The following is an 11993-nucleotide window of genomic DNA, read 5'->3' on the forward strand; positions in this document are numbered from 1 at the left end:
ATGTGTGGTTATTCTTCAAATATGGAACTTAGTTATACATTTTTTTTAACTCTTAATTTCATTTCAGGAATGTTGAGAGTTATGGCCAATAGAAAAATGAAAGGATGTATGAATGTACACAATTTAGAGAGTAAAAAATTGATATTTTTATATCTATCTTTTTTTTTTATTAAAAAGAGAATTTTCTTTTCTAATTTATGTATTTCTCTATAACACCACTTTTATTTATTTATTTATTTTTATTTTTATGTTTCTTATATTCAAACATTGTTATAATAAATGAATTATGATATTTGAACCAATATTTCAGAATTTTAAAAGAAAAAATGTTATGTCCTTAAAAATGGGTTTCAAATTAAAAAATAAAAAATAAAATGAAAAATAGAAATGTAAAGTTTTATTGGATTAAAAAAATAATAACGTTTTAACTTAGTTTCTATTTGTCCTTATTTTTCAATTTTTTTTCTTTTCCCCTATTTTTAAAATTTAGCTTTTTTATTGTATATATTTTGAGTTGGAATTAATGATAGTCTTAAAAGTTTTAAAAATGTTAATTAAAATATTATAACTTTTTCATGAAAAATTCCTATCAGTTAAGAATAAAAAAAGTTTTTGTTTTGCTAACAGTTCTTAACAACTTATGGTAACAATTTCTTTAACTATCAACTTTTCAGTTTGAGACTTCTCAACCATCTAACCATCTTGGAACTTAACTGGTGCATATCTGTTGTTGTGTTTCTTGATGGTCATCATCCCCTCGCAAGTGCACAGGTTTGGGAACAACAGAGAGCTTGGTACGAAACATGAAGAACTAGGCACTTGGAATATGCTTTGTGAAGATGTCTGCTACTTGCTCAGAGGATGGAATGTATTGTATGATAAGATCACGTTGAAGTACTTTATCTCTGATGAAATGAAGATAAAGTTCATTATTCTTGGTACATGCATGGAAAATAGGATTTGCTGCAAGGGCTGTGGCACTCTTGTTGTCACACCAAACTAGTGGAGGTTGAGTTTGAGCAATACACAACTCTTTTAAAAGAGACTGAACCTAGACAATTTCAGTTGTTAAGAATGTGAGGCTTCTGTATTCTGACTCTGCATTACTTCGAGAAACAATCTTTTGCTTGGAAGATGACTAGGAAATTAAGTTAAGTCTAAGGAAAAGACAATATCCACTGGTGTTCTTCTCGTCATCCGGGCAAGATGCCCAATCAACATCTGTGTATCCTTGAAGAGCAAGTGAAGAGGATGAGTGCAATAAGAGGCCATGTGCTGAAGTGCCCCTGAGATATCGAAGTATCCTTTTAACAGCTAACCAATGGGTTGAGGTTGGATGAGCCATAAATTGGCAAGCTTTATTGACGACAAAAGATGTAACGACCCACTCCCAACTGTGTAGATATTGTCCGCTTTGGACCCAAGGGGGCCCTCACGGCTTTAAAACACGTCTACTTGGTTAAGAGGAGCCTCTACATATATAGCGCCAAGAACTTCCTCCCCTATCCGATGTGGGACATCACAAATACCCCCCCCCCCCCCCCCCTCCCCATGTAGACACAACGTCCTCGTTGTGTCCCATGGGATTGCGGGGCCAAACAGGCAAACACCCCTTACAAGACCAAACAAACCCCCACACCGGGGTCGGGGATCGGCTCTAATACCATTTGTAAGGACCCGCTCCCAACCGTGTAGATATTGTCCGCTTTGAACCCAAATGGACTCTCACCAACCATGTAGATATTGTCCGCTTTGGCCCCAAGGGGGCCTTCATGGCTTTAAAACACGTCTACTTGGTTAAGAGGAGCCTTTACATATATAGCACCAGGAACATTCCCCCCTATCCGATGTGGGACATCACAAACACCCCCATGCACATACAACGTCCTCGTTGTGTCCCATGGGATTACGGGGTCAAACCGACAAACACCCCTTACGGGGCCAAACAAACCCCCACACCGGGGTCGGGGATCGGCTCTGATACCATTTGTAACAACCCGCTCCCAACCGTGTAGATATTTTCCGCTTTGGACCCAAGGGGGCCCTCACGGCTTTAAAACACGTCTACTTGGTTAAGAAGAGCCTCTACATATATAGCGCCAGGAACTTCCTCCCCTATCCTATGTGAGATATCACAAAAGATATATTTGGTTTAGTAATAGTAACATACTGCAATACTGCTACTATACTTCGGTAGAGAGATGGATCAGGTAGTGGTTTACCATCAAAGAAGGGTAGTGTTTTCCTAATGCACCAGGTGTGAGTGTAGTCTTGCCTTCGATCATGGCTGTTCTTGTTAACAAGTTATGAATGTATTTTTTTTTACTGAAGTGCAGATAGGTGGAGCTCTATTAGACTTTAATTCCGAGAAAATAGATGATAGGACCAATGTCTTGGAGAGCAAAAACTGAGCTAAAATGGGAGATGAAGGAACGAAGTTGATCAACAGAGCTCCCAGTGACCAGTATGTCATCAACATAGATAAGTTTAATGAGCATATCTATTGTTGTGTGACAAAAAAAGAGTGAATTACCTGCCCGAGAGCACTGAAATTCCCAAGTAAGTAAAGTATTTCTAAGCTTGTGGAACCAAGCTCTAGGAGCTTGTTTGAGTCCATAAATTGCTTTGTGGAGGCAACAAACATGTTTGGGATGCTGTGGATGTATATATCTGGGTGGTTGATGCATAAAGACCTGCTCTTGAAGTTCACCATTTAGAAATGCGTTCTAAATGTCTAATTGTCAAATGATCCATTGAGAGGTAAGGGCAATGGTGAGTACAATACTTATAGTGGATGGTTTTACTACTGGACTAAATGTCTCAAAGTAGTCTATACCTGGAGTTTGATTGTATCCTTTGGCAACAAGTCTTGCTTTGCAGCGGTCTATGTTGCCATCAGGTTTATGCTTTAATTTGAATGCCCATTTGCATCCAATGATGTTGGCATGAGGTGGAGGTAGAACTAGTGTCCACGTATTATTTTTCAATAGAGCATGGTATTTTGTATCCATGGCTGATTTACAGTTGGCATCCTTGACAGCTTGTTGGTAAGTATGAGGTTCAGTAACAGATGGGGAAAAAAATCTTTGGTTTGATAACACCGACTTTGGACGGAGTAGTCATAGGGTGAGTGTTCTGCACAAGGACTAGAGTTGAGGATTCTTGGTTGGATGATTCAGCAAAAGGTACTTGAATTATATAAGGAATGGATGAAGTAGAGGAGGTTGGAGATGAAGAAGGTATGGAATCTGTGCTGGGTGAGGAATTAGGAGATAAATGAGGAAGAGAATTTGAATTATCAAAAATAGAGGGAAATGCTGGTGTTTTAGGTTAAGGTGACATAAGAGTGTTTGGTTAAGTTGAAGCTGTAGAAAATGGGAATGCGAGTTCATCAAAGACAACATGTCTAGTGATATATACTTGACCGGAATTAGGGTGGAGACAAAGATGTCCTTTATGCAACCTACTGTAGCTAATGAAAACACATTGAGTGGAGTGGGAAATTAGTTTGTTGGAATTGTAAGGTCGAAGATGAGGATAACATAGGCACCCAAAAACCTTAAAGGAATGGTAGTCTGGGGACCTTTGAAAAAGAGTTTGAAAATGTGAACTTTGAGCAATCTGAAACGCATAGGACCAGAACTTAAGGGGCATTGAAGCAGTGGTTAACAAAGTTAGACCGGTTTCGACTATGTCTAAGTTTGCACTCAACTCGTCCATTTTGCTATGGAGTATAAGGACAAGAAAGTCTTTGTTGGATGCCATGTTAAGCAAGAAATGCAATAAGGGCTTTGAACTTCCCTTCATTGTCAGATTGCAAGTGCTTTATGGGTAAATTAAACTGTTTTTCAACCAAGGCTTTAAATTGGATGAAAATAGGAAGGACTTGATCTTTAGTATGTACCTCATAAATCCAAGAGTATCTGGAGAAGTCATCAAGAAGGAGTAGAAAGTATTTTACACCAATTGTAGAGGAGATTGGTGCTGGTCCCCATAGGTGCGCATGGATTAACTCAAGAGGTGTTGAAGCTTTAGAAGAGGCAGGTGAAAATGGCAGTTTATGACTTTTGGACAGTTGGCAAGCACAACAAACACTAGTTGTTTTATTAACTGAAAAAAGGATATTACAATTAGAAAGAATTTGGTTTAGAATAGGTGTTGCTGGATGACCAAGCCTTTGGTGCCATAAGGAGACATTACTTGACTTCTAAGCTGTGAAAGTTGAAGGAGCAGCTGCAGGAGATGTGGATGACAGATTAGTTTGGTGAGCTGGGAATTTGTAGAGGTCGTGTTCAATGTTGCCTTAGAGTAAGGTCTTCTTGGTAAGTTGATCGTTGACATAGAAGAAGTTGGGATGAAATTTAAAATATGAGTGATTGTCTTGGCAAAATTTGGAGACACTTATGAGATTTGTGGTCAGGTGAGGAACATAAAAGACTGACTGTAAATGAAAGGATTGGTGAGGGGTGTGAAGTGTCTTGGAGCCAACATGAGAGATTGATAATTTCTTACCATTTCCAACTGCAACCTTGTCTCCAGCTTGATAGGGATAGGTGTTTTGTAGATTGTCTTCATTGTGAGAAAGGTGGTGAGTGGCACCAGTATCCAAGAACCAGGCTTCTTGAAAATCCGCAGTAGGAGAAGCCATCAAAGCTTGTTTGTTGTTGTTATTGACATGCGGTTTTGGAGGGACATTTTCTGGTCCTTTGAAATCGATGTCAAACCGATAATTGCACGAGGTAACTATGTGACCATATTTTCAACACAATTGGCATTGTGGTCGTTGAGTATTAGAGTTGGGACGATGACTTTGTCCACGCCCTCCTGATTTGCCTCGTCCTTGAGTTTGATAAGGATTAGGATAGGTGTTGAGGTAGATGGTGGTCTTCCATGAGCGTTTCTACGTGGCCAAGTAGGCCATGACTGGGTGGCAAGGTGAGCTAAGATGAGTTCTTTTTTAGGTATAGTGTTTTGAACGTGAAGATGTTGTTCATGGGTGAGCAAAATACTATGAACCAATTGCAATGGGAGATCATATTCTCGAGCGGTGATTGACGCAACTATGGGATTGTACTCAACCCCCAAGCCACTAAGAAACTGCAACTCTTGGTCTCTTTCGGAGATAGGTTCTCCAATCACAGCCGGGTTATCAGTAATCATCTTTAACTTGAGAATGTACTCCATCATTGACAATGACCTTTTTTGGGTTGTCTGAAACTCAAACCGGAGTTGCATTATCCTTTCTCTTGATGATGCAGAGAAGATTTCTCTAAGGCGGACCATGCCGCATGAGAAGTTTGGTGGCCGATTATCTAGCTCATTATTTCTGGTGTGAGTGAGGAATAGAGCCAATTGAGTATCATCCTATCATACCTTCTCCAGTGTATGAATTCTGGATTGATGTCCCCGGAACTTGTCTCCTTCGATGGACAAGGTTTCAGACCTTCAACATGATCTTTGAAACCATTTGCAAACACAATATTCTCCATTTGTGTTCGCTAGAGTATGTAATTAGTCCTATCTAATTTGATTAGTAGGGAATGATTTAATACCTGATGAAGAACATTTGTTGTTGCAGAGGCTGTAGGTGTTACACCAATTTGCTGGTTGGAAGAATGAATGGAAGTTGCCATATTTTGCAGGAAAGACTGAGAAAGAAAAGAGGAATTGATTATCTTTAATTTCTTGATGCAGATGGAAATTGCAAGCTGAACCTCTGCTCTGATACCATGAGAGAAATCTTGATGGAGCAGTTTGAAAGAGAAAATCCGCATTATTTTCTGTTATTGATCTTTTAGGTTTATTTACAGATAAAGTTGCTAGTAGTTCCTAACATCTCATGGTAACAATATCTTCTACTAACTTTTCAGTTTGAGACTTCTCAACCGTCTAATTAACCATCTTGGAGCTTAACTAGTGCATATATGTTGTTATGTTTCTTGATGGTTATCATGTGATTCTTTTCTCTACCTACTATTTATTTATTTCTTTAAATTAGAAAAGATTATGATTTTCTGGTATAAATATATTTTTCAATTCAATATTCATATTAGTTGACATTTAACTATCATACTAATAATTTTGAATTTTCGTGTAATGCACAAGCATTATGTGTCTCTAACCAATAATTTAATATTTATTTAAAATAAATTAAAGTTTATGTGATTTTTTAAATATTATAATTTGTTATTAAAATATTTTAATATTACCAATGATTTTTACCAAAGAAAAAAAAATGATTATGGTATCTATTTAAAAATACCAATATAGAAATATTCTATGAAAAGTTAAAACCAAAAATTAATGGGTGTATTTAGTAAGTAAATGAGTTTGTAATATACTCAATCACAATTATTTTCTTTTCCCATAACTATAAAACCCTTTGGTTGCTATATAAAAATTTCTTATTCTGATTCTCCATGCGAGAATATCATCTTAACATCCATTTGCTCAAGTTCAAGATGCCACAATGACACCTAAGCAAGTAATACACAAATGGAGGTGTGCTTTACCACAAGTGAGAAAATTTCATTGAAATCCACTCATTCTCTTTGTGTATAACCTTTGGCAACTAATCTTGCCTTAAATATTTCAGGTTCTACATCAGGGATTCCCAATTTCTTCTTAAACACCTACTTACATCCTATTACATTACAACCTTTAGACTTATCAACAAGCTGTCTGGTTCCCCTTTTGAGTAGTGATTCCAATTCCTCTTACATAACAATCATCCACTTTGGAGAATCTTTGCAAGAAATGGCTTCCAAATAATTTGTAAATCCTACACAGTTCAATTATTCCTCTATGCTTAAGCTACCATATCATTATAAACAAATCTCTGAGGTCTTATTGATCTCCTTGCTCTATCCCTGCTCAATTGATAATTTTCCAATGGAATGTCATGTTGTTGTGGTTCTATTTCAAACTCAGGTTCATCAATTTTATCTTTTAACTCCACCTAAAACTCCACCTTATCTTTGACTTCTCCATTTTCTTTGTTAATGGAAGCTTCTTTGTCATCCTTTAGAAATTGACTCATCATTGAAACATAATAACTTTTTTCTATTAGGATTTTGTTTCTCTTGGATCTTCAGTAACAAACCGAAGATGTGATTCAAAATGTGGTCCACATTCATTCAATCAATTTAGGAACAAGGATTAATGTTCAGAACCATGTTCGCATCACTACCCCATGTTTTGTGCATGCTCGAAACAAATTCTGTGATGGAAAGAGTATTTAAAAGGGCATAACACTAATGGGTTGGGCACCCTAAGCCCTCAATCTCTTTCAGTCTCAAAAACACCATCTAAGAAGAGGTTGAAAAAAGTTTAGAAGCACCTAAAACCCAAAAAATAAAGTCATTGTTTTTAACCCATGAGTGTGTGAGAATGACAATGGTGGAAAATACGTTTTCGATCTGTTTTCAATTCCACTTATGATCTAATTGCTATTTAAGGATTGTTATGAGCATGTTTAAATAATTTATGTCTCACAGTTGGTATTAGAGCCTTGTATGCCTCTGCCTTATTCATTTTTACAATTTGTGTTTTTTAATAAAAAAAAAATATAGTGAATTTTGGAGTTTATGGTTTTTTGAAGTTTTTAATGAAAAATATGGTTATAAATCATTAGGAAATGAAATTTCTAATATTTTTGTGATTCAAATTGTCAATCTAGTGTCTGGAATATACGAAAACCATCGGGTTTCATTTCAGATCTCAAATGGGTCAAATAGACCCGGTTGAAGGTAGAAAAGGACTACATGAAGCATGTCGTTTTGACTGTAAAGAAGGAAGAAATAAGTAAAAAGAAATAAGAAAAAAGGTAGTCTAGTTGGTCTCAACCTTACTTTTCCTCAACTGTTGCCCAAGTTCGACTTCTTCCAACAACAATCTTAATTTTTTTGTTTAATGGAATTTCATAAAATTTAGTGTTTTAAGATCTTTTAATTTATGGATTTTTTTATGGATATTTTATGTGCTAAATTGTTTATTTTTGTTATTTGTATGTATATTTTTTATGGTTTGTTATGCATACAACATTAAGTTAAATAATTTTGCACATTAAATTAATTCTTAAAGGCTCTTTATGGCTTTAATTTTAGATATTTATTTCATAATTTTGTGTGTATGATTTATTGTTTTATTATACATGCAATATTGAGTTGAATAATATTAGTACATTGATATTGACTTTGTGTACATATTGCTTATGGTTTCATGCAATTTATATGAGTTTTCTTGTGAATTAATTAAATTTCAAGTGATCCATATAATTTTAATTAATTAGGGAGTAGCCACAACATCTTTCATTATGCAAAATTATATATTAAGTATTTTAGGATCATATATAGAAAAATGGCATGACGGGTAATTAATCATATTTGATATAATAAAATTTTATCCCACAAGAATTTTTATTATATTTTTATGATTAGTTAGGATGGAATATCAAATTATATTTCTTAATTACCCACATGAATTAGGAAAGGGAACATAATTTGATAGTTTTATCATAAGGTTTTACATGGATCTAATTAAATTAGAACTTTAGCCCACATGCAAGTTTAATGTCACTAGATTCATAATTTTGGAACATGATTTACATTGGTAAAACATGATATAGGGTTATTAGTCTCAATTTTGAATTATAAGCATGTATGTTTAATTTTTGTGCAGTCATGTAACCTGCGAAATAAAATGTGACATTCCCCAATTGAAATGTGATAAATATAAGGTTTGGAATGAGAGAATTCTCCTTCATTTGGGGTGCATGGACATTGATCATGCTATCAGGAAAGACAAGCCAACCATTATTGACACCAGCACTATAGTTGAAAAGGCTCTTTATGAACAATGGGAGCAATCAAATCACCTTAGTGTGATGTTCATAAAGACCAAAATCTCTGCTAGTATTTGTGATTCTGTCAATTAGCACGACAATGTCAAGGCATTATTGAAGGCTATTGATGAGCAATTTGTGACTTCAGATAAAATACTTGTCAACACCCTGATAATGAAGTTTTCATCCTTAAGGCTCACTGATATGAGTGGTGTGCGAGAGCACATAATGCAGATGAGGGACATTGCAGCACAATTGAAGACACTTGAGGTTGAAATGTTTAACTCCTTCTTTGTGCACTATATTTTGAACACTTTTCCATAGCAATATGGATCCTTCAAAATATCCTATAATACACACAAGGATAAGTGGTTAATTAATGAGCTTCTAACCATGGGTGTTCAGGAGGAGGAAAGGCTGAAAATGGAATTGGGTGAGAGTGCATTAATGGCAACGAAAGAAAAAGATCATAATTAGGCCAAAAAGAAATGGAAAGGTAAAATACTGCCCTAAGGTGGAATCAAGAAGGCAAATAGGTGTTTCTTCTGCAAAAAGAAGGGGCAAATGAAGAAGGGTTGCACTAAATTCCAGAAATGGCTTGAGAAGAAAGGTAAACCAATCTCATCTATTCGTTATGAATCTAATATGGTTGATGTTATTTATAACACATAGTGGATTGATTTTGATTCTACAATTCATGTTTTGAATACCTTACAGGGTATGCGAAACCTAATGAAACCAATGCCAAGTGAGTAATACATTTATTCAGGAAACAGATACGTTCACATGTGGAGGTTGTTGGAACATGTAGTTTGGTTTTAGGTAGTAGTTTTATTTTGAATTTAGAAAAGACATTTTATATTCCAAGTTTCTCTAGGAGTTTGATTTCAATTTCAAGAGTTGTACCTTTGGGTTATTCCTTTAGTTTTAATGAGACATCTTTTAGTTTGTTTTATAAATCTATTCTTGTTAGAAATGGTACATTGTCATATGGTATTTTCTCTATCAGTTTGCAAAGTGATACATCTAATAACGTTATGCATGTTCACACTGGTACAAAACAATGTGTTATGAATGAAGATTCTTCTATGTTATGGCACCGGAGATTGGGACATATCCCTATGCAGAGAATTAAGAGATTAGTAAATGATGGAGTACTCAATACTTTAGATTTTACTGATTTTGACACTTGTGTGGACTACATTAAGGGAAAGCAGACCAATAAGTCTAAGAAAGGTGCCAAGAGGAGCACAAACATATTAGAGATCATACATTCAGATATTTGTTGTCCAGACATGGATGTGTATGGTCTGAAATACTTCATCTCCTTCATAGATGATTGCTCACGATACTTGTATATCCACATACTTCATAACAAGAATGAAGCACCGGATGCCTTTAAAGTTTTTAAGGCTGAAGTAGATAAACAATGTGGAAAGCAAATAAAGATCGTGAGAACAGATAAATGTGGAGAATATTATGGTACCGAGGATGGGCAAGCACCTGGTCTATTTGCAAAGTTTCTTTAAGAGCATAGGACAATTGCTCAATACACCAAGCCTAGTTCCTCAAACCAGAATGGTGTGGTAGAAAGAAGAAACTGAACATTAATGGACATGATTAAGAGTATGAATAGCAACTCCAAGCTTCCTGAATCCTAGTGGACTAAAGCTCTTAAAATGACATTGTACATATTGAACTAAGTTCCAACAAAGGTTGTTCCCAAGACGCCAATTGAATTATGAAAAGGTTGGAAACCAAGTTTGCAACATATATGCGTTTGGGGATGCCCGTATGAAGTAAGAGTTTACAACCCATAAGAGAAGAAACTAGACCGAAGGACCATTAGTTTGTATTTCATTTGATATGTCGAAAGGTCTAAAGGGTATAGATTCTAGTGTCCATCTCATAGCACTAGGATTATGGAGTCAAGAAATGCTAAGTTTCTTAAGAATGACTTGATTAGTGAGAGCGATCGATTTCAAGACGTTGTTTGTGAAAGAGATCACATTGATGCTCAACCTTCCACTTTAAGTGATAGATTGATTGTCATTCACAATGCCCTTCAAGTTCAAACAAGTGATGGATAACCAATCATTGAAGTTCCATAAACTACTGATGACAATCTAGTAGATCAAGTTGTTCAAGATTCACCAAAAAATTGTTGAACAACCAGTTGAGCAACATGATTCTCAGGAAAATGTCGACACAACATTAAGGAGATTTAACAAAGCAAGACAAAGCAGCAATACCTAGTGATTATGTTGTGTATCTACAAGAATCAGACTACAACATTAGAGTAAAAAATAATCTTGAAACGTTTTCACAAGCCATAAGTTGCAAATAGTCAAATTTATGGTATGATGCTATGAAATATGAGATCAATTTTATGACATCTAACGGAATTTGGAATCTTGTTGAGTTGCCTGATGGTGCAAAAGCCATTGGATGTAAATGGGTCTTCAAGACAAAGAAGGATTCATTGGGCAACAATGAAAGGTATAAAGCAAGACTTGTTGTTAAAGGATTCACTCAAAATGAATGAATCTATTACAAGGAGCCTTTTTTCCTATACTTAAGAAAGATTCTTTTTGTATCATTATGACATTAGTTGCACATTTTGACTTAGGGTTGCAACAAATTGATGTGAAAATAGCCTTTCTCAGTGGAAATCTAGAGGAAGAGGTTTACATGAAACAACTAAAAGGATTTTCCTCTAGTAGTGGTGAGCATTTGGTATGTAAGCTTAAGAAATCCATATATGGATTGAAACAAGCATCTCGTTAGTGGTATTTGAAGTTTCATGATGTTATCTCTTCATTTGGTTTCGTGGAGAACATTATGGATCAATGCATATGCCAGAAGGTCATTGAGAGTAAGATTTGTTTCCTTGTTTTGTATGTGGATGACATCTTACTTGCAACTAATGATAAGGGTTTGCTACATGAGGTGAAACAATTTATCTCTGAAAACTTTGACATGAAGGATATGGGTGATACAACTTATGTCATTGACATTAAGATACATAGAGATAGATTTTGAGGTTTTTTGGGCCTATCTTAAGAGACCTATATCAATAAGGTTTTAGAGAGATTTCGCGAATGAAGTATTGTTCACCAAGTATAGCTCCCATTGTGAAGGGTGATAGGTT

Source organism: Vitis vinifera, chromosome 18, assembly GCF_030704535.1.
Source record: "Vitis vinifera cultivar Pinot Noir 40024 chromosome 18, ASM3070453v1".
In the NCBI taxonomy this organism is placed as follows: Eukaryota; Viridiplantae; Streptophyta; class Magnoliopsida; order Vitales; family Vitaceae; genus Vitis; species Vitis vinifera.